This window comes from Pteropus alecto, unplaced genomic scaffold (assembly GCF_000325575.1).
Source record: "Pteropus alecto unplaced genomic scaffold, ASM32557v1 scaffold8, whole genome shotgun sequence".
Lineage (NCBI taxonomy): Eukaryota > Metazoa > Chordata > Mammalia > Chiroptera > Pteropodidae > Pteropus > Pteropus alecto.
In genome coordinates this window covers 549510-574942 of record NW_006494609.1, presented here as the reverse complement: position 1 = coordinate 574942, position 25433 = coordinate 549510, and the positions used below count along the sequence as shown (strand labels likewise).

The 25433-nt window shown below is 35.6% G+C and overlaps 1 protein-coding gene across 1 annotated transcript in view; it reads right to left on the bottom strand.

Moving 5' to 3' along the window:
- SIPA1L1 (signal induced proliferation associated 1 like 1) overlaps positions 1-25433 on the bottom strand; it is a 321807-nt gene that overhangs the window by 266508 nt on the left and 29866 nt on the right. Inside the window, exon 2 of the mRNA XM_025042110.1 lies at positions 23947-24041. The gene's annotated coding sequence lies outside the window, so the exon portion shown is untranslated. The remainder of the gene's footprint in view (positions 1-23946; positions 24042-25433) is intronic.

Below are 25433 nucleotides of genomic sequence, written 5' to 3'. Positions count from 1 at the left end.
CCGGATGTGCGTGTGTGTAGATATGCAAACACACACAAATATATTTTTCATCTGCACCCACAAAAAATGTCAACAGTAATACGGAAGAGGGCCTGAAGGAAGAAAGGCACTGAATAAAGATGAGCTAGCAACAAGGCTGTTGCAGTTTTCTGGGTGAGAAATTGGGGACTGAATTAGAAGAGTGGGAATAGAAAGAGGAATGAATTTAAGGAAGACTTGGAGATAAAAACTGACAACATTTAGAAAAAAACTAAATGTAGTGACTGAGAAAAATGGAACCAAAATCAACGAAAATCTATCCTGAGGGACTGTCCGAGTGAGAAACTGCACCACCATAAAATGAACTACGTTATTCTCAAAAATAATATTTTCTTCAAGGTTACATTTAACTGATCTTTGAGATTATTAATATTTACCTTCAACAGTCTGAAATCATCCATTAGCCACGCAGAAACCAGTCCTAGAAATAGACTCCACTCTAAATGGGCATTCTGGAGTGTGTCAACTTAGTTTGCCTGAAGGTTTCATCAGTGAATTAATTAGTTTAGGTTTATCAAAAGATACAAGATATTCTATAAAAAAAAATTCCAGAACTGGGACTAACTCAAGTTTCTCCATAATGAATAACATCTGCTCAATGAATTCATTTCATAATAGAATGTTTAATGCTCTACTTAATGAGTTTTAGCATTAACTCATTATTTCACATTTTAAAATACAGTAAACCTTTTTAAATAACACATGTAATATAATATATGGTAAGTTATTAACAATGCTACTCAAAAGAATACAAAAGTATATAATGTAATTAGGGTTGATGCCTAATCCAAGAACTAGAAAGATAATACTTTAACAAAAAATTACACCATTTCTGTCATAACATCTTCTCCCCCGGCCCAGATTTCCTGAAGTATGACTGACAAATAAAAATGTAGGATATTTAAAGTGTAGAACTTGATAGTTTTGTATATATACACTTTGTGAAATGATTCCCTCAATCAACTTAGAATTACCATATCCATCACCTCACATATTTATTTACCTTTGGGGGGGGCGGGAGAACATTTAAGTTGTGCTCTCTTAGCAGATTTCAATTATACAATACAATGTTATCAACTATAGTTACCACATTAGATCCTCAGACTATATTCATCTTAGAATTCAAAGTTTGTATCCTGTACCACCTTCTTATTTTTCAAAATCAGAGTAACTGACCACATAGACCAAATCTCTTTGTTGAACATGCTGGTTTCTAAATATTAACAGACTGATCTTGAACTGAGAAAAACACACAAACCCAAGTCAACAAATCAAAGTACAACCATAAATGAATAAATGGGCTAATAGTTGGCCAGGAACATAGAAACTAGGTAAAAATGAGTGGGATAAAAGGAATTAACACACGGCCTCCTGTAAGTCTGGCACTGGGCTAAGAAATCCAGATACTTTCTCCCACCCCATCCCCAATGGGTAATGAATCTTTGGAAAATTGGGTATAAGCTTCACGAAAACAGAGAGGGCTTTCTCCAGGTTCTCAAACAGCATATCTCCAACAGCACCTGGCACACGAGCATTCAAAAAAGATTTGTTAGATACATAGATGAATGGATGGATAGGTAGATGGATACACAGGTATTTTTAATAACAAGTTTGGTTTGGCCCATGTACACAGAAAGAAATCCTGTCACCTTAGGAGAGAGGGAGCAAGAAAAGTTCTTGTAGCCGCTGTGTTTCCTTCTCCAAGCACAGGATATCCAGCAGAATGAAAAAAGCATGGACCCCATCATCAGACCCGATGGGAAGCCAAGTTTCAGACTTAGCTTTAGCATGTCCCTAAACAAGTTACTGTCCCATGACTGAAACATAAACAAATTCCTTAATCCTGAAGTTGTAAAAGGGCTTATCTGAAATAACATATGTAGAGTACCTTGCAAGGACCTGGCACATAATTAGTACTTAATAAATATAAATCTCTCCACGTACTGGGCCATGGCAAACGAGCCTGGTGCTGACATGGAATGTCAGTGGAAGTGTCCCAGTGCAGTCCACAGCAGGACAGCACTTGAGTCATTTAACCGTTAATCCAAAAACCCAACTCATTGTATCATGTTGGAGGAAGTAATCATGGATTGAGCCTCCGTAGGATTTAAAGAAGGGGCTGAACTCTGCCAGTGCAGCAAAATACAAAACAACGAGCATATGCTCCACGCTTGACAATTTCACACTTCTCAAAATTGAGCATATTTTCTTTGCTATTATGTCAAAGCTCCTTTATTGATAATATTTGAGGCATATTTTATTGACTTGATGAAATTATGGGTCAAAGATTCTTTTTAAGAAAAATTTCTTAAGGGCTCTCTCCAGGGCCCATATCTGCACACTGGCTATAATTGAAGCTTTTAACGTTTTCTCTCTTATACTTCAACAGCATTACATCATACGATGCAGCCCATACATGACTAAAACGCACAAACTTCTTACCTGTAACTAAAAAGGTGAAAATAATTTTTGACAAGTTCTAATATAGTTTCCTCTTTTGAGTTAGTAGCAAAATAAATCACACAAATTAGTTTACCTATGTTTCCAGTTATTGCTTATCGATCAGGTAAAGTCAATAGCAGGTCACCTTTCCTCTTAATGAGTTTAGCAAGAAATTTAGCTTAACTTTAGAAGGTACTTTGAGCATATTATTCAACTGTAAGCTTCAGGAATATCTAAAATGTTTTTTTTGCAATAGAATTACATCAATAAATTCAAACATGAATCCAAATCACTACACACAAATACATACTTAAGCAGTTTACTTTCAGATGAAGGTAATATTACTCGCTGCTGATCTAAAATGAATATTTTACAAAAGATGTATATAGCAGGAGAGACAGAGAACAGGAGAACAAATTTGGACAGAGGGAGACAGTCACACCAGAGAAAGCTTCTCCGGTAAAAAAGTTCTTTCTTATAAATAAAAATCTATCAATCATTGGTCTACAGAGTAGATCAATGGAACAAGAGATCAATAATATACTTTGAGAACGTAAACTAACTTACAAAATCTCTGTCTACAAAATAATAGTCCCTCACGTAATGTTTCAGTTAATAAATCAACATTTGGAAATGAATACTGTGTAACTTGGTGAACAGAGGAAATGAAGCTGTTTAGGGTGGTAAGGGAGGTACACTCTGTTTTGATTAGAATCAGCCAGAAGCTATGAGAAAAAGGATTAGTGCCTAGTAGAACAACTCCCTGAAGAAATCTAGGACAGTATGTTAGCTGGGAACAAAGAACAAAACCCGGGTAGCAAGTCTTAAGCTCCATTGTAGGAATATCTGATCAGCTTCAAAACTTTTATCCGCCTTTGCCAGCCGTGATGTCACATACGTACCTGGAAGCTTTCTGACGATAATAATACTGCCATAGTAACCTACCAGCTGGGGACGAGGTTTGATTATTACACTATAATATAGTTGTCACTGCATGATAACAATTGATTTTCTAGTAGATAGCGATGTTCGGAAATGTGTGTTTAAGTACATCAGATTTTCCAGGTTCTGATAAGCCCTGGATAACCAGACCAACAGTGTTGGTGAATTACAAAGTGTTTTTTAAAGCAAGTCTTGTAAGCATGAGTGTTGACTGGAAACATCTTATAAATCAGCTTTTGTCAACTATGAGCTCCATGCCATATTAGAACATGATCTGTTCTTCAGTCACTCACGGTGAATATCCAATTTTACTTAAAACATTTCCTACTACGACTTCCCTTCACTCCCAAATACTAATATTTTTCTGTAAATGCCTATTACCTCTTCACCACAATTACCTCAAAAACAGTGACTTTCAATTTTCTCAGCTTCATTTTATCCTTTTTTAGTCCTGATTAAGATGTGGTTCTTCTTGAAAATCTGATTACAATAATTTGATAACTCTTAAGGAGTTTAAAAAGAAGGAAATCTGAAATACAAAGTGGTCTCACAGAAGCTAGGAATGCCTCATCAAACCATGAGACCCTCTCTATCAGCATCTTTAATAGAGAGTTCAAGAAAACTGCACTCCCGCACTTCTCAGGATTTTAATCGACCAATCGGAAGTCCAACTATTTATCTTATAGATTTTAAGTTCCAAAGACAAAGCCACAATAAGGCATCAATATGATAAAGCTAATGACAATTATACTCATTCATTCAAAAATTACTGGATGCCTAGGAGATGCAATTTACTAAGTGCTTTTTAGGCACTGAAAAGTCAGAATACATAGTCCTTGTCTTCAAAGACTTTATAGTCTAAAGGAGCAAGCGAAACGACTAAATTAAAATTTTCTGTAATATTATAAAAGCATATGATATAAAGTAACTAACTCTAGGAAGCCAGAAAAACTCTATAGTTGTTAGCTGTTAAGTTGGCCCTAAAAAGGAATTTAAAAAAAAAAAAAAAAAATTTATCCAGAAACAGATAGGAAGTATTGAAGAAGAAACAGCAAGGACACCAAAGGCCAAGACGTCACATTACGCAAGGAATTTCCACATCACTGGAATATGGCTCAGCGACAGAGAGGGGGGAGGACAGTCAGTGAAGAAGCAAGATGGCTTTCTGCCACGTTAAGTCGTTCAGACTTCATCCTATGGGTTATGAGGAATTCCTGAAGCATTTACCTGTAGGAGGCTGTCCTTAGGAGATACTGATTATTGAGAGTCACAGCTTTCCCCGAGGTTCTCAAGTTTCTGTGGCTTCTTCTTTCCTAGAAGGCTGAGTTGGAGGGGTCACTGTGCAGAAAGATGCGTGGACACTCTTCTTCCACGCCTAAATTCACACAGGCTGAAAACAAGCCTCCGGGTCTTCTTGATACCTATTAGATGCTGAATGGCTTCAGATAATCTAAGCTGTGGACTCTTAGAATGGAAGGGGTACCAGTAGAGCAGCCTCATTGCCCATCAACTGCCAGAGTCCCTTCTATACACCTTGATAAATGGTTACATGTGAGACAACGGCAAAAATGTCCTCCCTGGGTCTTCTTTTCTTCAAATCACTTGCTACAGTTCTTCTAACCAGACATCATTTGAAATCCTTCCTAAAATCTTCATTGTGGGCGCATCCTTAGAATGTACTCAGTTGGTCAGAACTGGGCACCAAGAACCCCAGTGTTCTCCAACCACAGCAGCGTGCTGCAGATGCACTAGGTTCCAGGAGTGTACCAGGTAGTTCTGGGCTGCACTGACCTTTACAGAAAGGTAAGTAAGACCTGGATCATATTAAAACTGTGGTGAAATAAAACACCTTGTTCTTATTCATTTGAATTGTTCTCATGCACACCATTTACCTCTCCATCAAATCAATTACCACTGTTACAGATTAACATGTCTGCGTGTGATTATCTGAGTAATGTCTGCATCTCCCCAGCCTATGGACCAAGTATGACGCATGCAGATAAAAAACTGTTTCTGTTTTTTATTTCCTACCCGTTGCCACTGTATTGTGAGGTACTTCTTCAAAGAAAGAGCTCAATAAATGTTAGCTAAAGAATTAGATGTGTACACAAAAAACTACATGAGGCATGATATGGTAAGTGGGAAAGGAGCATTAAAATCAACATTCTGTGGCAGCCCAGTGGAGGTTCTTTTTATAGCCTCTATGAAGGAAATGCATTGTGGAGGATAAAGGCATCCAAGCCGATTCCTAAACAGCGTTTCAACTAAATATTTAAAGTAAATATATGGGCAAAAAAACACTGAAAATCATGTTTTTGAAGAATAGTCATTTACATGAGAAACTGCTCATATTAAATTAATAAAGAAGATACAAATGCCATTACCCACCTCCACACACACACACGCACGCACACACACAGGAAAAAAAAAAAAAAGCCCTTACAGGCTCTAAGCTCTGACATACTGGCCCCTCTTCCTTCCAGCTGCCACCACCTACCCAACTACTAGGAGTCTGTTCCTCTCAGAACTTCTTGCAGAGCAGCCAGCCCTATTTCAGCCTTTACTAAGTCTCCCTGTCTCTGAAACAAACAAACAAACAAAAAGCAAGCAAACCAACCTTCCTAAATATTTTGGAGATTCATCAGAAATCACCATTAACGAACAGGTGAAGTGGTTAAAAAAAATATACACACACACACACACATATATATATATATATATATATATATATATATATATATATATATATATATATATATATATATATATATATATATATATATATATATATATATATATATATATATATATATATATATATATATATATATATATATATGTATGACACACCGTGATTACGGGTTCAGGAAAATGCTTCAATAAGAAATCAAAATCCTGGCTGAAATGTAGGATGCATTAGGGAGACTGTGATGTAAACAGATGGGTCTGGCGGCTTTAACGTCTCAAAACTCCTCAGGTGATTCTGATGTCAGCCAGGGTGGGAACTGCTGTCCCAGACCCTCCGTCATCTGTCACTCATGTACTCAATTATATTCATGATTCCACTACCTTCTGCCAAGAAGCCCTCCTAGTTCTCTGGAAAAACCACTCATTCAGATTCTAGGTTCTCCTACTAGGAAAGATGAGCAGGTATGACTTTGCAGGCCATCAAAGTCGCTCTGGAGTCTGAGCTATGGCACAGAACGAGTAAGCTTCAGTCTCAAAAAATTCATTTATGTGAATTCATAGCATTCCCCGGGCTATGAAAAGAGAGCAGAAGCATGTGTAGAAGCTATCAACTCAAATCCTTAGTACACATGGTAGAAAATATTTGTGTGGTTTTGTAGAAAATTCTTTGTCATTGATCTCCCAAAAATGCAAGACAAATTAGACTCATTTCTTTGCTTACAGCTTGGGTCAATTAAAATCTAGGCAGTGGATTTTGCTGTGACAAAGACCTGCATATACATTTTTTACTGAATAACTTTTGCATTACTTTTTCAAAGTTCGTGGTACATTATCTTAAACTGAGTGAGAGTAAACAAAATATTTGCAATATATTCTGACTTTGGGAAAAGCTTAAAATTATATTTTGGGCCTATCTTTTTTCAATAAATACCATCTTCTGCAAACTAGAGTTGTTTCTCTCAAATATTTGAACACCTTGTATACTGTGTGTACTGTGCACTGATATCTCATTAACACACTACTCTGCAAAGTAAGATCTGGGTAAAAAAGTGATCGGTATTGGCCTCTTTCCAAAAGAATGCTGAAATGCAATGTTCTCATAAAATCATACTGATACTCTAGAAATTCACTGCGACTCCTTTTCAGCATTTTAGCCATAACAAATTGAATCACACCAAAAGTATCTGCTTTAGGGTTTTACTTAAATAAAACTAACCATTTTAATGGCTTGAGAAATAAGAAAACCACAAAATCCAATAACTGAAGCACCGGAGGGTTATGCTGACTCAATCACTTTCCCTCTGTTTAAGAGACAAGACATTTTTCCATGTGCTAGGCCTGAAAATCATTGCCACATTCCTACTGGGGAACAATGTCTGTAGAGGTAAAATGGCTACACAGAGGGATAGTTTCAAACACATGTATGCATGCCTTGTCCTAATCACTCTTTTTACTCACAAACTTTTAATGTGCCTTCTATAATTCAGGAGATCCTAACACCTAGAGCAAGCCACAGATATATCTTTCTTGATTCTGTACCTGCCCATGTCTTTGATTATTGAATTAAAAACAAACTTTAAGTTGTGGTCTATAACAACTATTTTTAAATAGCTCTGTATTAATAATATTTATTCAGTCTCTTTTAATATCTATCCATAGCTAAGTGCCAACTAGTATTTCTAGGGAAGCATAAGCATACCTAACACAAACTAGTGGGAAATTACATAGTAGGAGGAGAAAATTCTGAACTAGGATTCAAAAGACCTGAGTTGGAATCCTAATTAAACTACGCACTCACCCAACCTAGGTAAGCCTCAGCTAGGCTGCCTGTAAATTAAAGACAATAAAACTTGACCTGTCTAAACAATGTTACTGAAGATATGTATCAGTGAGATAACATTTGCAAATGATTAAACTAAAAGTTTAATAAGTATCATTCAGCCATTGTTCTAGAAACAAATAAAACAGTGTTTTTATGTTTACTCATCTTTGAAGTTTTGCCATTTCCTTCTTCCCTTCCTCCCTCCCTGTCTCCCTTTCTTTCTTCTTCCTTAACAGATATTTACTGTGCTTCTACCATAAACCAGATATAGTCCCAGTCCTGTACTGTCCAATACAATAGACAGTAGTCACTGTGGCTACTAAGCATTCAAAAAGGCACTTGTCCAAATGGAAATGTGCTGTAAGTATAAAATATACACTGAATTTAGAAGACTTGGTGTGATCAAAAGAAGGTAAAACATCTCAATTTTTTTTTATACTGATTACATGTTGAGATGATATTATTTGGATATGTGGGTTAAATATTATGAAAATTATCTATCTCTTTTCTTTTTACTTTTAACATGACTACTAGACATTTTAAATATATGGAGGCTCACATTATATTTCTATTTGACAGTACTACTCCAGACCTTGGGGATATATTAGGGAACAACACTGAGTCCACAGCCTCACAGACCTTACATTTAAACATCTATAACCCTAAAGTCTTCAGGAGAAAAGGAAAACGGAGAAACAGCAACTATGTATAGAGTTAGTCCTTCATTCTACAAAGGTAGGGCCTTGGCCCTCAGAATAATCAGTAAAATGGTGAGCTATGACCTTGACCATCCTGAGAAAAACTACTCCTTCCCTGTTAGGCGTTTCTGGGAACACGACTACTTTTAATGCAAACTTAATGAGGGAGAAGTCTTTTAATTTGGGCCATTAGTAGTTCAAGACATCATTTTTAATACTTTGGGTTATGCCTCAAAAGCACTTTGAAAAGTTTCCATTAGCTGGAAGATGTTTCATAACAAAGACACCCCCTGTCTGGATTCCGACACCCTACTTTATTATGAGAGTTCTTTATCATTTTTCCTCTCCACAGGTCAGTTAACACAGCCTCTCCTCAATGCTTTTGGTTCCCCACATCACAGGCAGAGTGCTTTGAGATAAAGAGTGGGAAGCTGAATTCAACCATGCGAATCCATTACAGCAATCTGAGAGTCTCTACTGGGCTAAAAGAAATAGAGGAAGCTCAAGTCAGGCTGACAATACGCCAGTTAAATGTGAAGTTACTTGTTTTAAGGTTTTAAGGAATTTCTGGAAGGTGCCTTTAATTTAGACCAAATGGGCCTATTTTTCAGTAGCACTTTTCCCACCGAAAAGGAATCTTAAGCATTTGAATATCATATTCCATGTATTAGGAACTTACCTTAAATTCAAACCACAATAAGAAAAATGTTTTGCTGGCCCATATATCTTTCTGGCAAACCGTAAAAGAAAATCAAGGCTCAAGAGATTCTCTGTGCTGTAAAATGCTCTACTATGTACCGCAGGAAACCCAGAGAGGCTCACGTTTCAAGGCAGATAGTGTTATTTCATATTCGACCCCATCTCTGTCCTCTGTTCATGTTGCTCTCTCAAATGGGCACACCAGTCCCCTCTGCCAACTGAAACATTACACCCCACTTAACGCCAAACCCAAAGCCCAGACCTCACACAAATCACCCCCAGGAACCCGAAATCCAGAAAAATCTCTTTCCTTCATTCTCATAGAAACTCAATCAACCAAAGTATTATATATTACTTAACTTCTTATCTAGGTATTTCATATACCTGTAACTCAGAAAGCAAGCAATGAAAAAAAGACATTATGACATTTAAAAATTCACCACCGTCCCTTTCAATCAGTTGAGATTTATCTGAGCTTTATTCAGCACCAAAGATGCACTTAACACCAGGGATACAAAAAGGATACACAGTCTAAATCTCTTCTTCCTGGTGATTGGAAAAAAGCCCCCAGAAAAGGTAACATATGAACAAAAGATTAAAGAATGAGTAGAGATTGACTAGGTCACATGGGAAAGCCTTTTCCAAGGCAGGAAAGCATGGCACAATTCAAAGAAATTATACTGTTAAAAACCCTCACATAGAACCATTGAAAAAAATATATATCTTTTAATTTGTTAAGTTATTCATGTGGCATTCGAGGCTTTATGTAAACAGACTTCAAACCACCTTTGCTACATTTCCCACAGAATAACATAGCAAGTTCAGGGTTCTCTGTAGCCTCATATAAAGTTTAATTTTTGTTTTTTGGTTTTTTTTCCAAATAGTTTACTTTCTTTTTTTATTAAATTTATTAGGGTGACATTGGTTAATAAAATTATACAAGTTTCAAGTGTACAATTCAACAATACATCATACATATATGCATTGTGTGTTCACCACCCAAAGTCAAATCTCTTTCCATCATTATATATTTGACTCCCTTAACCCTTATCTACCTATACAAAGTTTCTTAACCTCCTATCAAGTTCTTCTTCTATAAAATGAGATGACCTACCTCAGAGGGTTACTATGTGATTGTTATGAGGAAATAAATTAAAAAATAATTAGCACAAGTTAGGCATTCAATAAATGCTGGCATTATCATCATCATTATTACTATTTACTTTTCCATGCTAGACATTGTCACAAATCTGAAGCTCTTATTCCCAACACTTGCCCATCCTCAATCTAAAGAGCTCTTCATATGTCCAAACACCATAATTCCCTACAGGAAGCTTTACTGAGCCGGCTCCCCTCACTCACTGCAGAAATGAGTGTCTCTCTCTCTCCTATGAACTCCTGGCTTCTCTGGGAGAACTTATCACTCATTATCACTATACTCATGTCTGATTTCTCCTACAAGGTTACAAAACACCTTTTTAAGAGCAGGGAAAACATCTTACTGATCTTTGTCTTTCTCAGAGAACTGACATGCAGTCTTTTTCACATGCGGCGCTCAATGTTTGCTGCTGGACGAATTAAAACAGTCTCCTCTTTCGTTGAGTCAAGAATGGACTAGAGCTTTTTAAATTACTGTAACATCTACCAAGTTATTCTTCCTAATAAAAACCCTTTCCCAGAGAGAAACTCAGTGCGGTTTTACCTAGCTCCTTTGTTAGTGAATTCTAAAGAAAAATCAATACAATGGTGTTCTTAAGTAACTGACACCTGACAAACCTGAGTCACCTTTGGACTTGCTGCTGGGTAAACAAATCTTCCTTAATTCTCTGAACGAGTTCTAATGTAAATTTGTTTAGACTATTGTTGCTTTTCTGTAACATATTTGCAAAAGGTGGAACAAACTTTCCACAGCAATGTCATTTTCATGGCTTATCCAGACTCTAAAGCCTATTCTGTTTGGACTTTGCTGCTTTCTACCACCCATGCAAAGGAAGGCTAGCCTGGAACCACCCAGAACGCTTGGCTTACACAACAGTAGTGATAATACTAAACTACACAGAACTCTTATTAACTTTCGTGCCCTGTCCCTAGTGGAAGTACACTGGAAGACCAGCACCCACTCTCCTCCAACACTGACTGAACTCAGTAACATAATCATTGCTAAGTATAACTTGATTAAAATCCTAAACTTTAATTAGCAGAGGAGTGTTAACTAGGAATGCTTTCCTTACAATAAAAACATTTTCACAGTCAAGCGTATGCAAGCGATTCAAAGACAGTCTTCATTTACTAGGCACTATTGGTGACTGTTCTAAGCGAAGAGCCTTAAAAAATTAAGATTAACAAAATAAAACCAAAAAAGAGAAAATATAATAAAACAGAACACAGATAGTACTGCCCTAACCTTAAAAGATATACATGCTAACAAGCTCACACAGAGAACAGATGGGTGTTTGTGGGGGGAGGGAGGGGGAGCGGGAGAAATGGGTGAAAGGGTAAAAATATGCATGTGTGAAATTATTTTCCATAGTACCACAATGGATATCATGGATTCAAAAAGAAGACAAGTGAGGTTATCATTCCAAACACACATTCACAGAGACAAGGATACCAAGAATGAGCAATCTGACCAGCATACACAAAGTATATCAGAAATCTAGGAACGCATCACACTGTAGTTGCCAATGGAGTAAGTCTGCTCAATTCAATAATAATGCTACCTTAAAATAAAGATTTTGAATATATTTCTAGGACCAAAATATCATAAGCAAAGATAATATACCAGAATGCCTTCTAAAACAAATACCCACATGATTTTTCAACCACTGAAGCTATTTACACCTTATGTCAACAAATATAAAAGTTCATAGCTACATGACTATTTTCTACTTTGAAAAATGTTTTTAATGAACTGATCACCATTATTCCAAAATTGACAAAATCACTATAAATTTGTCATTTCCTCTATAATCTAGCTGCTTCCAAATAAACAAAACAAGAGCAGAAGAGGTAGGGGGAGGATTTCAAACTCATTAAATAAGTGATGCATCAATGAATGCTTCATATTTTGTCTAAATGCCAATTTAGACAAAATTGTGTTATAATAAAAGCAGCCAATTGTTAATATTCTTTTTTTTTTTCTCAGCTCTCCCAAATAAGAGTGGGGAAACTTCCATTTTTCCTTACGTCTGAAACAAGCTTGGAGAGGCTTATGTGAGCAGCGTATTAAGTGTTGCAAAGTTGCTAGTACTTATTAGACCTTTGGTCTTCAAGTGCCATGAATTTCATGCTTGAAATTTGACTATAACCATGGAAGTATTATAATGAGTAAGAGATGAGACAGGGCTGAATCGGAAAGCACTACAAAATAGCCATATTATCCCTACTTGAGATTATTTCCTTGCTTCCCAAGGCCAACGGCTATAGCTCTCTATCAAGGCCTACCATCCCTGTCATTGCTCTAGATTCTAGATGTTCTATCCTTCCTTCCAAAAAACAGATCTATATCCTAATTCCTTAAGATTCTGTTCTCCAGATAAACTAAATTGAGTTGGCATGCCACAGGCAGACATCATCTCAAGGTACTTTGTACTTCTCCAGTGATAATATGGGCAACTTAACAAGTCTTTGGAAAGCATCCCAAAATACCAGATTGAGCATGAAGCAAGTCAGAGTTCCTGAGCATCCTTTGACTAACAGCAATAAAAGCATTTAAAAAGTTGTCGATTCTACCTTCACACAGGACTGGACCTGGACTCTAAAGCTGTCGTGAAATGAGCATCATTTTGCAAAACACAGGACAAGTTTGACACCATGAAAAACATTCAACTAAAAGTTATTTGCAAGAGGCATTCAATTACCAAAGGGCATAAACACAAATAGCTTATTTCCTATATGTATGAGTATACATTAATTACCCAATACACTGCCTTACATAGATGTCCCACTGTATAATTTATAAAACACTTTCCTATTATCTTACAAGTAAGATAGCCTTAATAACTCTGTAAACTTTATATTTCTCATTTACAGGTAAAGAAACTGTCAGTGTGTTTAAGTGATTTACCCAGATTAAAACAGTAATTGAGGTCAAGGTAACCTCTATTTTATACAATCGGCCTAATGTGTTTATTTAGAAAAAGAAGGAATTTGAAAGAATATGGCAATAATTAATACATTCTCAAAATACAAAGATTTCATTTATAACAACATTTTATGCAATTTTCAGCCCCCTCCAACAACAAAAAAAAAATGACAGTACTATGAAAACTGTAAAACGGAATATGTGTGAATCACACTACTCAATGTATACCAGACCAAGCATAAATAAACACCACTAACACTTTCTAATGTAAATGAAATCCATGGCAAAAAAAAATATTAGTTTTCAAATCACTAAAACACAATGGACCCCACACACACATATTTTCTTTTTTCCATACATAGCGAAAAGTAACACTGAATTAGTTTTACATCCTAAATATCAGGTTAGCAATAATTTATGTTTGTTAAAAGGCTTCCTGTAAATAAACTAAAAAGTCTCTATAAGATAAAAGCAAATTAATGAATATATGCACTTACTTCCATCCCCCCCAGAAATGATAAGTATAAGAAAAATGGGAAAGGAGACAATAGCATATGAGAGATGTCTACAAAATTCGGAAAGATGGAAAAGCGGGCATAACTGGAAACTGGTTTAGCAAACTGAAGAAAGCTGAAACCTAACTGCTGGGGGCAAGAGTGAGGAGGGACCAGGAAATATATTCAACTAAAAAACAGTCTGCTCATGATGCGAAATTCCAGAAAGGCTATGAAACTGGGGTATAATATATGGGGTAAGGCTAAATACAAAAGGAATTGGTTGTAGGGTCTGTGTAAAGGACCAACTAATCCCCTAACCCAACAACTGAATAACTTACAAGCATGAGACCGGGGTTTACTCTATGTAACTAATGGGAACATTTGGCTAGGCATAACTGAGAGTAGGACTGAGTCTCTATACTAAAAAAAAAAAAAAAAAATCAGTTAATAGTAGCCTCCTTTAGATTTACAGACTGGAAGACTTTTTTCTAGAGAAACTGACCAACCTGAGAGAAAAGATAAGTAGAAACTGGCATCTGGGGACACCCAATGAAATGGCGGGGCCCAAGTTAGAAAACACCAGAAACACCAGCCCCATCATGCATACAGAGCGTCCAATCAACTTTTAAGACAAAGACTATTACCAGAGGGAAAAAAATAACATTACAATTATAAAAGGGACAAGTTATCATGAAGACGTATTATGAATGTGTATACACCTTAAAATACTGAAGCAAAAACAGAATTAAGGAAAGAAAAGGACAGTGACACAATTTAAGGAGGAGATTTTTATGCTCCATCTCAGTAACTGATAGAATAGACAAAAAAGAAATCAGTAAAGGCAAAGATCTGAACAACACTATCAACCACCTTGACCTGACATTCATAGAAAATCCAACAACTAAAGAATACACAGTCTTTTCAAATTTGCATGGGACATTACCAAGACAGGCCATGTGGTATACGATAAAGTAAGTCTCAATAAACTTAAAAGGACTGAAATCACACAAAGTATATTCTCTGACAACAATGGAATGAAGTCAGAAATCAACAACAATAAGATATCTAGAAAAATTCCAAATGTATGGAAATTGAACAACATACCTCTAAAGAGTTCACAGGTCAGAAATGAAAATTTTTTTAAAAAATAAGAAGTATTTTGAACCAAAGGGCAATAAAAATAAGGCATATCAAAATTTGTAGGATGCAGCTAAAACAGTAGTTGTAAGGAAACTTAAAACTTGAAATGCTTAACATAAGAAAATAAGAAAGACCTACCACAATAACCTAAGGTTCTACTTTAAGATAAAAAGAGCAAACTAAATCCAAGATAGAAGAAAGTAAATAATTAAGAGCAGAAGTCAATAAAATAGAAAACATACAGATAAGAGAAAATTAACAAAAGCTGGGTTTTTAAAATAACCATAAAAACTGACAAACTTCTAGTTAAAGAAAAAAAAGAGACAAAACACAAATCACCAGTATCAGAAATGGAAAAAATAGATATCACCAGAGTTTTTACAGACATTTAAGAGGATAATAAGAAAATACAATATATAACTTCATACCAAAAAATTCAAGTTACATGAAATGAATTTCTTAAAAAAATAGAACCTATGAAAATTGATACAAGAAAAAACAGAAAATCTAAGTAGCCTTATATCTTATTAAAGAAACTAAACCTGCTATCAAAAATATTCCAAAAAAAATCCTCCACTCCACATGATTTCACCGATGCATTCATTTTACTTGTTGAATATCAAACATTCAAGAAGGAAATTTAACTTTTTCAGAAAACAGACGAGGATCACTACCCAACTCATTTTATAAGGCTAGCATAAAGTTAATACCAAAATTTGAAAAAGACAAAAAAAAAAAAAAATGAAAATTACCCCTCATGAATACAGATATAAAGCCTTTAACAAAATTTTAACAAACCAAATCCAATAACACATGAAAAGGAACATTATAAGCAAAAGCAATGAAGGTGATACCAAGAATGCAAGATTGGTTTAATATTTAAAAAATCAATCAATGTAACATTAAAAGAGAAAAACCTCAGGATCAGTTCAATAGATGCAGAAAGATACATGACAAAATCTAATAATCATTCATGATAACTCTCCACAAACTAGGAAAAGTAGAGAACCTCATAAAATTGAAGAAAGACAATTACATTAAAAAAAAAATGAAATACTAAAACTGACATCACAATTAAAGGTAAAAGACTGAATTATTTTCCCCTGAGATGAAGAATAAGGCAAGAATGCTCACATTTACCACCTTCTAGTCAATGCTGTACAAAAGATTCCAGCCATTGCAGTAAGGCAAGAAAAAGAAATAAAAGGCATAAAGTTCTGAAAGGAGGAAGTAAAATACATTTGCAGGTCATATGATCATTTATGTAGAAAATTCCAAGGAATCTGCAAAACAACTACTAGAACGAATAAATGAATTTAACAAATTACAGAATACAACGATATCATAAAAAGTCGTGTTCTTACATACCAGCAGCCAACAATTAGAAAATAAACTTTTGTTTTAAATGCCACTTGCAGATACATGAATATTGGTACACATGCACACACACGCAAACACGCATACACGTCTCCCATCGAAGTTAGGGAATAAACAAAGAAAGATGATAAAAAGAATCCAGAAAATAAAAGATCCCCAAAGGAGAAACCCCGAGGGAATCCCCAAGATGGCGGTAAAGAAAAGTCCCCAACTGGCAGCTCTGTGGCGTCTTGACAAGCAGTTCAGAACCAGGAGGACACAGAATTCATGGAGAAACAGTGCCAAGAGAAAGCTGGAACTGATGGATGCCCTAATATGTACATTCTGCCATTTGCATTCTTATAGTTCTATCAGAATGCTTAGAGCAAAATTTGTGTTTAATCAACAGAAAGCTAAGCAAATTAAAAACAAAGTAATCGCTATCTCTGAGGGAAATAAATTGGAGAAAGAAAAAGTGATTATTGAATACTCTGTGGCCACAGCCATCAATATTCAAATAATACTGTAAATACTATTAATGGCTAAACAAAAATAAAATAAAATTATCATTGCAAGGATGGGAAGTAGAAGTCAGAGAGCTAAATTTTCATCTCCTGTAGGATAATGCTTAGAACTGAAAACTCAAGCTGTAGAAGTAAAAATAAAATATTTTCATATATTGCAGTAAATGCTAGAAAAAACAGCTAAAAAAAACCCTGAAACTGTTGTCTCTGAAGAAAGGTAAAAAGGGTAGAGCACAGAACTTTTTTCTTTTCAAATCTGTATTACTGTTTTACTTACTATTTAAACCAAGTATATCATTACTTTGCTAAAAATACAAATTAAATTAAAAATAATAAATACTTCAAAAAAAAAAATCTAATGTCCAACCTTGGGGCCTCTGTCAAGGAAACATTTTTAACTAAATTTAGTTTCTCTAAACAAGTTTACAGACAAAAATCAGTTTGAGTAAAACATATGAGAAATGTATGTAAAGAGTTATAAAAAATTAAAACTCCTACTTTTAAATTAAAGAACTGGTGCAATAAAAACATTTAGTAAAAGCTAAGACTATAGAAACAGTGAGTCGCATATCAAATATATCCAGTTTCCTGATAAATGTTGCAAACGGTAATTAAGGAAGTAAAAAAAATTTTTTCAAAAATATTCCCATCAGCTTCAAGAAATAATATGCCCCAAAAGCCTTTCTACCCGCTGTACTAAGCATTTTATTTCATTTCTTTGGCTGCTCACAGTTATATGGAGTATTTCTAAATACTATCCAAGCGCTCCAAAGACCAGTTCCTCACATCCATGGCAAAGCTGCCCTGTATAGACCCATTACTAGGTGTTTCAAATACAGTGACTAAACGCCACTCCGTCCAATCTCAAGAGCGTGAATTACTTCCGAGGGTATCTTTTGCAAAACAGCTTTCAAGTCACAAAAATATCAGGAAGGGAGAAAGGAGAGAGAAAAAAATATGATAAAAATTTTAAATATATTCACGATACATATTCAAAATGCTGGAAACATTTAACCCATTCCTTTAGATGTTAGGCGGGAGAATTTCTGGAACCCTGAAAAACGATTCATAGTTCCGTCCAATCAGAAACATTCTAATTACATGCATAATATTAATTATAATTAATTAATGGAAACATGAAGGGAGCACTCAAGGGAACTCTACAGATCATTTCTAAAGTAGACTCCATCCCATGGGGCGATTTCTCTCTGAAGATGTATACAGCCCATGTACTCACTCCTGTATTTGTAAAGTGTAATCTGTGATTATGCAATTGAACATTACAGTCACCCCAGGCCATTCTGTGTTTAAAGAGAAGTGTTTATGGCCATTCTTGCCAAACAACCATAATACCACTTAACCTCAGTTCAACCACTGCTTGAATGAACTTGTTAGGATTATACTGAAATACAGATGCAAAACAAATACTAGGCCAAAGAATATAACATCCACATATTAAAAGAGGTGGGGGAAATCCTTATATAATGCCCCTTAGTCAACAGAACAGAAGGTACTTCAGCATTTAAATTCTAAAAGGTGGAAATTTAAGTACAGAACAGGGATAAAAATAACATACTAAATTTTGGAAAAAGGAATGAATTCCTCTTAAGGGTGTGTGTGTCATCTCAGAAAGCAGCCCCAAGTAGGTGGCAAGAAAGTACAATGTTGTTTCTGGACCTATCCAAACAAATTAGTCTAGAATTAGGGAAAAAAAAAAAAAAAAGATGAATCTGAGAACATTTTTTTAAATGTACTGCTTAGTATAGACTGCACTAGGTAACTGATTTGAATTTACTGCATTTCGATTATCAGCTAAAAGTCACTACCACCCAACTGCTTCCTGTGATTTAAACCCGCTTTGTGGTGCCAGACTAATTCTTAGTGAACAAGTCAACACAGGAAGGTGAGCCAACACACTCATTCTCTTATGTCAGTTAATTATCAAATATGTTATTGGCCCAGAATACTTCTTTTACAGAATCTTTTATAAATTAAAAACCAGAAACAAGACAGAATTATGCCTGAACTGTAGCTTGTCACATGTTTTCACACTTCTTAATAAAATACCGAGTTCAGTTTGTAAGGCTAAAAGAGTCCACCTAAAGATCTGTTTCGACCATTCGGACACTACGTTTCAAGTATTAAAAGCAGAGATGTTCATTAAAGAGACTGAATAAGGGTGAAAAAGCTAACACTCTCCATCATATGGGCTCCAGAATATGCCACTTAAACCTGTTTCATATTATCAGAAAGTGAAATGTGTACAAGAGTACACAAAGAATGTATGCGAAACCATATATTAGCTAAAACTCCATTTATAATCACCGTTATTGAGAAGTAACCACCCATGGCTCCTTAAAACACTCAATATGCCTTTAATGATATTATGAGAAACAAACATTTCGATGCGTTTAAAATTTTCTGAGGCTACCTTCTGGTACTTCCATCAGTAGAGACAGATCATTTTAATCTTTCATTTCTCATGAAAAACAAATGTTTCCAGAAATATTCTGCTTATTACTCAAGGTAAAGGAAGTATTACCAGAATTCCATTTCACAATTCTACTAGATTACCACTGCCGAATGTTGTCACAAGTATTTCTTATTCACACAAATATTATTCAGGATTGATGGCAGATTAAGCATAAAGAGAACTATTTAGTCCAATACTATGTTACCAGTGAGGAAACAGCATTATTCTATCAAGGTCATCCTGTTAGTTAATAAATAGACTTCAAAATCAACTCCCCATGGTGGCCTTTTTCACTCCAAAATATCATTCATATTATTAAATTCAATAAGCATTTGTTTATGTTATATTAATATATTGCTCTTATTATACTTTCTATAAAATGGATACTCTACACCATGAACTATTTCTGCATATATTAAATCATTATCGGTATTACAAAGCAACATATACAAACATAAGTAATTTATAAAGTAAACTGTGATGTCACAGATGCAAAGTACCATCTCAGATTCAGCAAAATCCTAATATCACAGTTGGAAGCAGAGTCTTTGAATCCTAGATCTAATCTTGACAAGTGACTTGACTTCTCTGATTCTCCATTTCTAAACACTTAGCCTGGAGAATACCACCAATTGCACTGGGTTACTGAGAGGGAAAAATGAGACCAACCATGTACATACAAAGCTCTCAGCACCATGCCCAGCATAAGTACTGGCCCTCATGCTGTGCTGCTGTTGTAACTGAAGGGAAAAGTCTGTGGCAATCATGCCTACAGGAGTTAAACTTAAGCAATAAACACACTAGTCTTTAAAAATCTATTCGAATAGTGAAATGAGACCACCACAAAAATAAAACAAACAAAATTTACGAAGACCATATGATAAGTTCTCCAAGCTCTAGTATATTTTACAATTTTTTTAAATCTAAATTCTGTTCTGACTTGAGCATACAATGTCTAAGATTGTATATGCAAGACATTTACTACTTCATCTCCCGATATCTTAAAAACAGAATACATCTTTTAATAATAATTAACTAATATTTTAATAAGAAAGAGTTGAGAATGTTCATTAGAATTTTTTGTAAAAGTAAAACTTTACAGGCTAAATGTCCATCAATATGTAGACTATATGAAAAAATTAAGCTATAAACAGAATAAGAGGGATTTACATATACTAATATGGAATTATCTAATAAGACAAGTCATCAAGTTAAAAAATGCAAAACATAAAGTACAACCAAGAAAAATAACTGTTACATGAATATATATTTATGCACTTAAATTCATACACAAAGAATTAAAACTATGCAACCAATGGTGACCTCTTGGTTTTACTCTGCATAATTCTGTTATTTAACTTGTTCAGGAAGACTGTATTTATGAATTAGTTGTATAATTTATGAACCCCAAGGAAAGTTAGCCAATAAACACACTAGGCTAAAATCAAGTTAAAATAAGTTTTTAAAAATTAATTAATTTATTTTTTACGGTGACATTGGTTAATGAAATCCAATAAGTTTCATCTGCACACTTTAACAGTAAGGCATATATATATTTACACTGCGTGTTTATAAAATAAGTTTTAGAAAGCACTGTATAGTTTACAAAAGGATTTTGTAATCTTTTAAATAAATCCTTTGACACATTATCTAATCTGACCCCCACAATAAGCTTCCAGAATTTAAGGTAGCAGCCTTACTTTAAAAGTGAGAAAAGTCTCAAGTATTTATTAATTCACAATTAATAAATGCAGAGCCAAAATGGAAACATGGTTCCCTGACTCTAAATTCAGTGTTCTGGTCTTCCGGCTACAATAACCCCACAAACTGGAAATGCTGGCATCTACTCCAAGGCCTTCTGTCTCTACAGCGCTTCTGTTCACGAGAAAGTGTGTAGCGTGGAGAAAAAAAAAGCTTCAGAGGAGGAATCAAAAGACCTGGGTTCTAGTCCTGACTACATCGCCACTAAACTTCATGACAAATCAAACTCTATGACCATGACTTCTTGTGGTTGCACATCAAATTCAACGGTGATGTTTTCAAAAAATACTAATACCCAAGTCTGACCTCCACAGATTAGGACTTAATTGGTGTGGAGTATTAGCATATTTCCTAGGTTATTCTAAGTGCACCTTGGTTAAGACTAAAGCTTTAAGACCAAAGCTTTATTTAAAAATAAATGACACAGAAATCACTTGTTCTATGTACTTGCAGAGTTGAAATAAAGGATGAATGCTATATGGGGAAGTCTCTTATGAACAATAAATGCCTTACAAATGTAAAGGAATTATTATTATCCACTCAAACATGTACCGCATATTCTACGTGCCAGGCATGTTCTTGGGATGGAGAGAGAAGGCATCACTCTCAAGAAGCTGGAGGAGCTACCGCATCCTCAAATAACTAACGAGCAGTGGGGAAAACCACAGCAGTGGCACAAAGATGGTGGTGAACAGCCCAGCCTTGTGGCCTGAAGGTACGTCAGGGTGACAGTGGGAAGAGGGCTTAGAAAGACCCGCACAGAGGAGACCATCAGGCTACATCTTGGCATTCGCATGGCCAGAGATTCTCAAGGGAGGGACGTTGGAGGTCCCTGAGACCTTTTCAGGTAGTCTGTGATGTTATACTATTTTAATACTACTACTAACAGACATCACCACCAAAAACTAGAAACAACCTAAATATCCTCCAACTGGTAAATAGACAAACTGCAGTATATTCATACATTGGAATAAGACTCGGCAATAAAAAGGGACAAATTAGTGATACACACAACAGCATGGATGAGTCTCAAATACATTGTTAAATGGAAGAAGTCAGACTCAAAAGGCTGCAGACTGAATGATTCCATTTATACGACATTTGGGCAAAAGCAAAACTATAGGGCTAGAAAATAAGTCAGAGGGTGTTGAGGCTAAGGGGAGGAGAACAAAAGGGGTAATGGAAGCGTTCTATACCTTCATTGCGGTTACACAACTTCGTGTTTTTCAAAACCCAGAGAAGAACTGTACATTAAAAAGGGTGGATCTCACTCTATATATTATGCCTCAATAAATCTAACCTTTTAAAAAAAATACCATACCATTTGCCTTTTTCACTCTCATTCTCTCATAAGTGTACAATGTTTCCAGAAGCTGCATAACTGTGATGTCATCACTGCACTGAGGTGATTTAAGTTTGAGTATTCTCATGCTTTTCTCCATTTTAATTTCTAATACAGTAACTAATGAAAGATATACTCAACATGAACAAAAGCTCTCTCGGGGTTTCAATCACTTTTAACAGTACAAAGGGTTTCTGAGACAAAGGTTTGAGAACTGAGAACCTCTGCTATAGGTAATGGGGCAGTCCTGAGTATTCTAAGCAGAGGAACAAGACCCAACTTTACAAAGGATGGTACAGGAAAATTAGTTATGAAGTTACTACAAAGCTCTGATTAAGGCTGCACTGGAAAGAAATTATGCCCACATATCAACTGCAGCATGTTATAAATCTCAAGCCAGTTTCTCTCTACTGAGCTTTCTCTTTGTTGGTATGCTAATGTTTTGCCAGCTAACTTCTGTTAACTGATAATGTAATTAGGAAACTAAATCAGCTACAAGAGCCATCCCACAATGCATTACTGATAAGTGATTTTTGGATTATTCTCAGTTGCCACTGTCCGTCTTCAAGCAATGCCAACAATTTAAAATTGTTTTACATATTTTGAACTTGAAAAGTCACCATCCTAAGGAGGTACAAAAACTAATTTAGAAGTGACTCAACACCTCAAAATCAATTAGAAAAAATAGGAAATTGATTAAAAAGCCAATATATTACTTCTCTGAAATGTGCTTTCATTTGTATTCAGAAACACTATAACGATCCCAGCTCAGTACGATTTTTTTCTGTGCAATGTGCTTTTTTTATTTTTTTATTTTTTGGATTTGGGGTGTGGGGTTGTTGTTTGCTTTTGGTCTGCACAGTTCCTTTTCTTTCCCGGGGAAAATTCATTTCATAGTATGAGCCCTATAAATTCTAAATTATTTCAAGTACAGATCTTTTCCTATAATCTTCTCATGCCCAGAACTATTAAAAGTTCTTAGGGATGCCACAGAGGTAGAGAAATTAACCTTGAAACCATCCATGTCTTTAAGCTTTAAATACATAGAAAATAGATAAATAAATAGATAGACAGCTAGAGCAGACAGATGATAGACTGATGAATCGATCTGTGAGGGAAATACTAGGTATTAGAAGAAAAGATGATTTCCTTCCCCTAAAAAAACAAATGAATACAGTTTTACAAGCCATTTTAAATGGACATGTGTGTATGTTTTTAACCGCCACCACATATTGCTTCTCTAATTGTTTTAAGTAGCCAACCCCACTGACACCTCTTAAGTAATCCCAAACAGGTAAAAACCTGTCTGAGAAATTCAATTTGCCACCTTTTTAAAAATTCACCTATACCTCCATTCATGTAAAAGGGGGTGGGAGTAACTCCAGATTTCTACCAAATTTGTTGTGTACTATTAAGATAAAGTAAAATTAGACCCTTACCTGAAATTACAGTCCTTTCAATCTATCTCTTACACAAAAATCTTGGAAATTAGGTTACAGCCAGTACTGCAGAAGATTCGAATTTAAAAGTGAACCTATGGATTGAAAGGGGGGAAATAATTAATTTGAAATACACACACAATGAAGATAAAAACATCGATTTATCAAAGATGAAATTTCCATACACTTGTTAAAGCCAAATGGTTTCACAGGAAACCTGTTTTCTGTGACTCAAATCCAAAATGGAAAACGTGGGTGGTTCTTCCTGTCTTACCATTGAGCATCAGCCAATTGGCTGATGAAGTTTTCATACAACTTACGCTCAAACTCTAGCCTTCCATCTGCTCTAATATTGTCATACCTTGGTGAAACGAAAGAGGAATAAAGGCTTTCTTCAGCCCCAAAGGAAGTCTTTAACAGGGTACCTTTGATTTATTCTGTCTAGACCATATTTGAGCAAACTGCCAAATTCTATAAAACTTCCAAACCAGAAGATGTGAAAAATAATGAGAGCAAAATCACAAAATAATTGAGAGATGTTAGAGTTATCTCTGACTTTGGAGCTGTGGTTTCTAAAAAGTGACAACTGCCTCTCTTGGGTACTAAGCTACAAAAGCAGAGTAATTGTGGAGCAGGGGCTTCCAGCCCAGACATCTTAACCACAGCTGCACTTCCCCACCCATAAGTCACTCAGCACTTGCCAAGATGTGCCTGCCAACAGATACCATATACAAACTTCTAAACATATGACTCTGCCAGATTGGAATATGAATCCAATAATTCTGCAGAGTATTTCTGCATATCCACCTAGAGCTAGTAAACTAGCTGGTGAGATACAGACTTAACCGAAAACACACACATAATAGTACTCCTTCAAGGAGAAAAAGTCCACGGGTCCATGATACTAGCATGGTAAAACAATGCTTACAGTTAAGTCCTCAATTAACATCATCGATAGGTTCTGCAACTTTCAGCAAAATGACATTTAATGAAACCAATTTTACCATAAGCTAATTGATATAAATAAGAGTTAAGTTTCTACAGCATCTCGTGAATGTTATAAGAAAGTGTTATTAGAGGACCTGCTGTATACACTGCTGCCAAAAGCCACCTTACATTTATACCTATAATCAATGGAAAATCTGCAAATACAAGACAACAGAAAGTCGGATGGCCACTTCCAACATTAATACAAGGACTCCAAGTGACAAACTGCTTAGGGACAGCAACTGTCCAGATCCTAAGGATTCCAGGCCCAATATGAAAATGCCTCATGCCTTTGGAAGTTGCCTCAAAAATGCTGAGATTCGTATGGTTCACCCTGCTTAGCAGAGAAGGGCCTTCCATGAGCCACCAGTGACTGCTCGGCAAGTTCTTGCATGATTCCTCCCATAGTCACCCAGGAAAACCTATTCACCAGACGGAAGCAAGGGGCACTGCCTCCCAAAATACGCATCTCAAGGGAACTCTTTTGTATGGAGAAAATG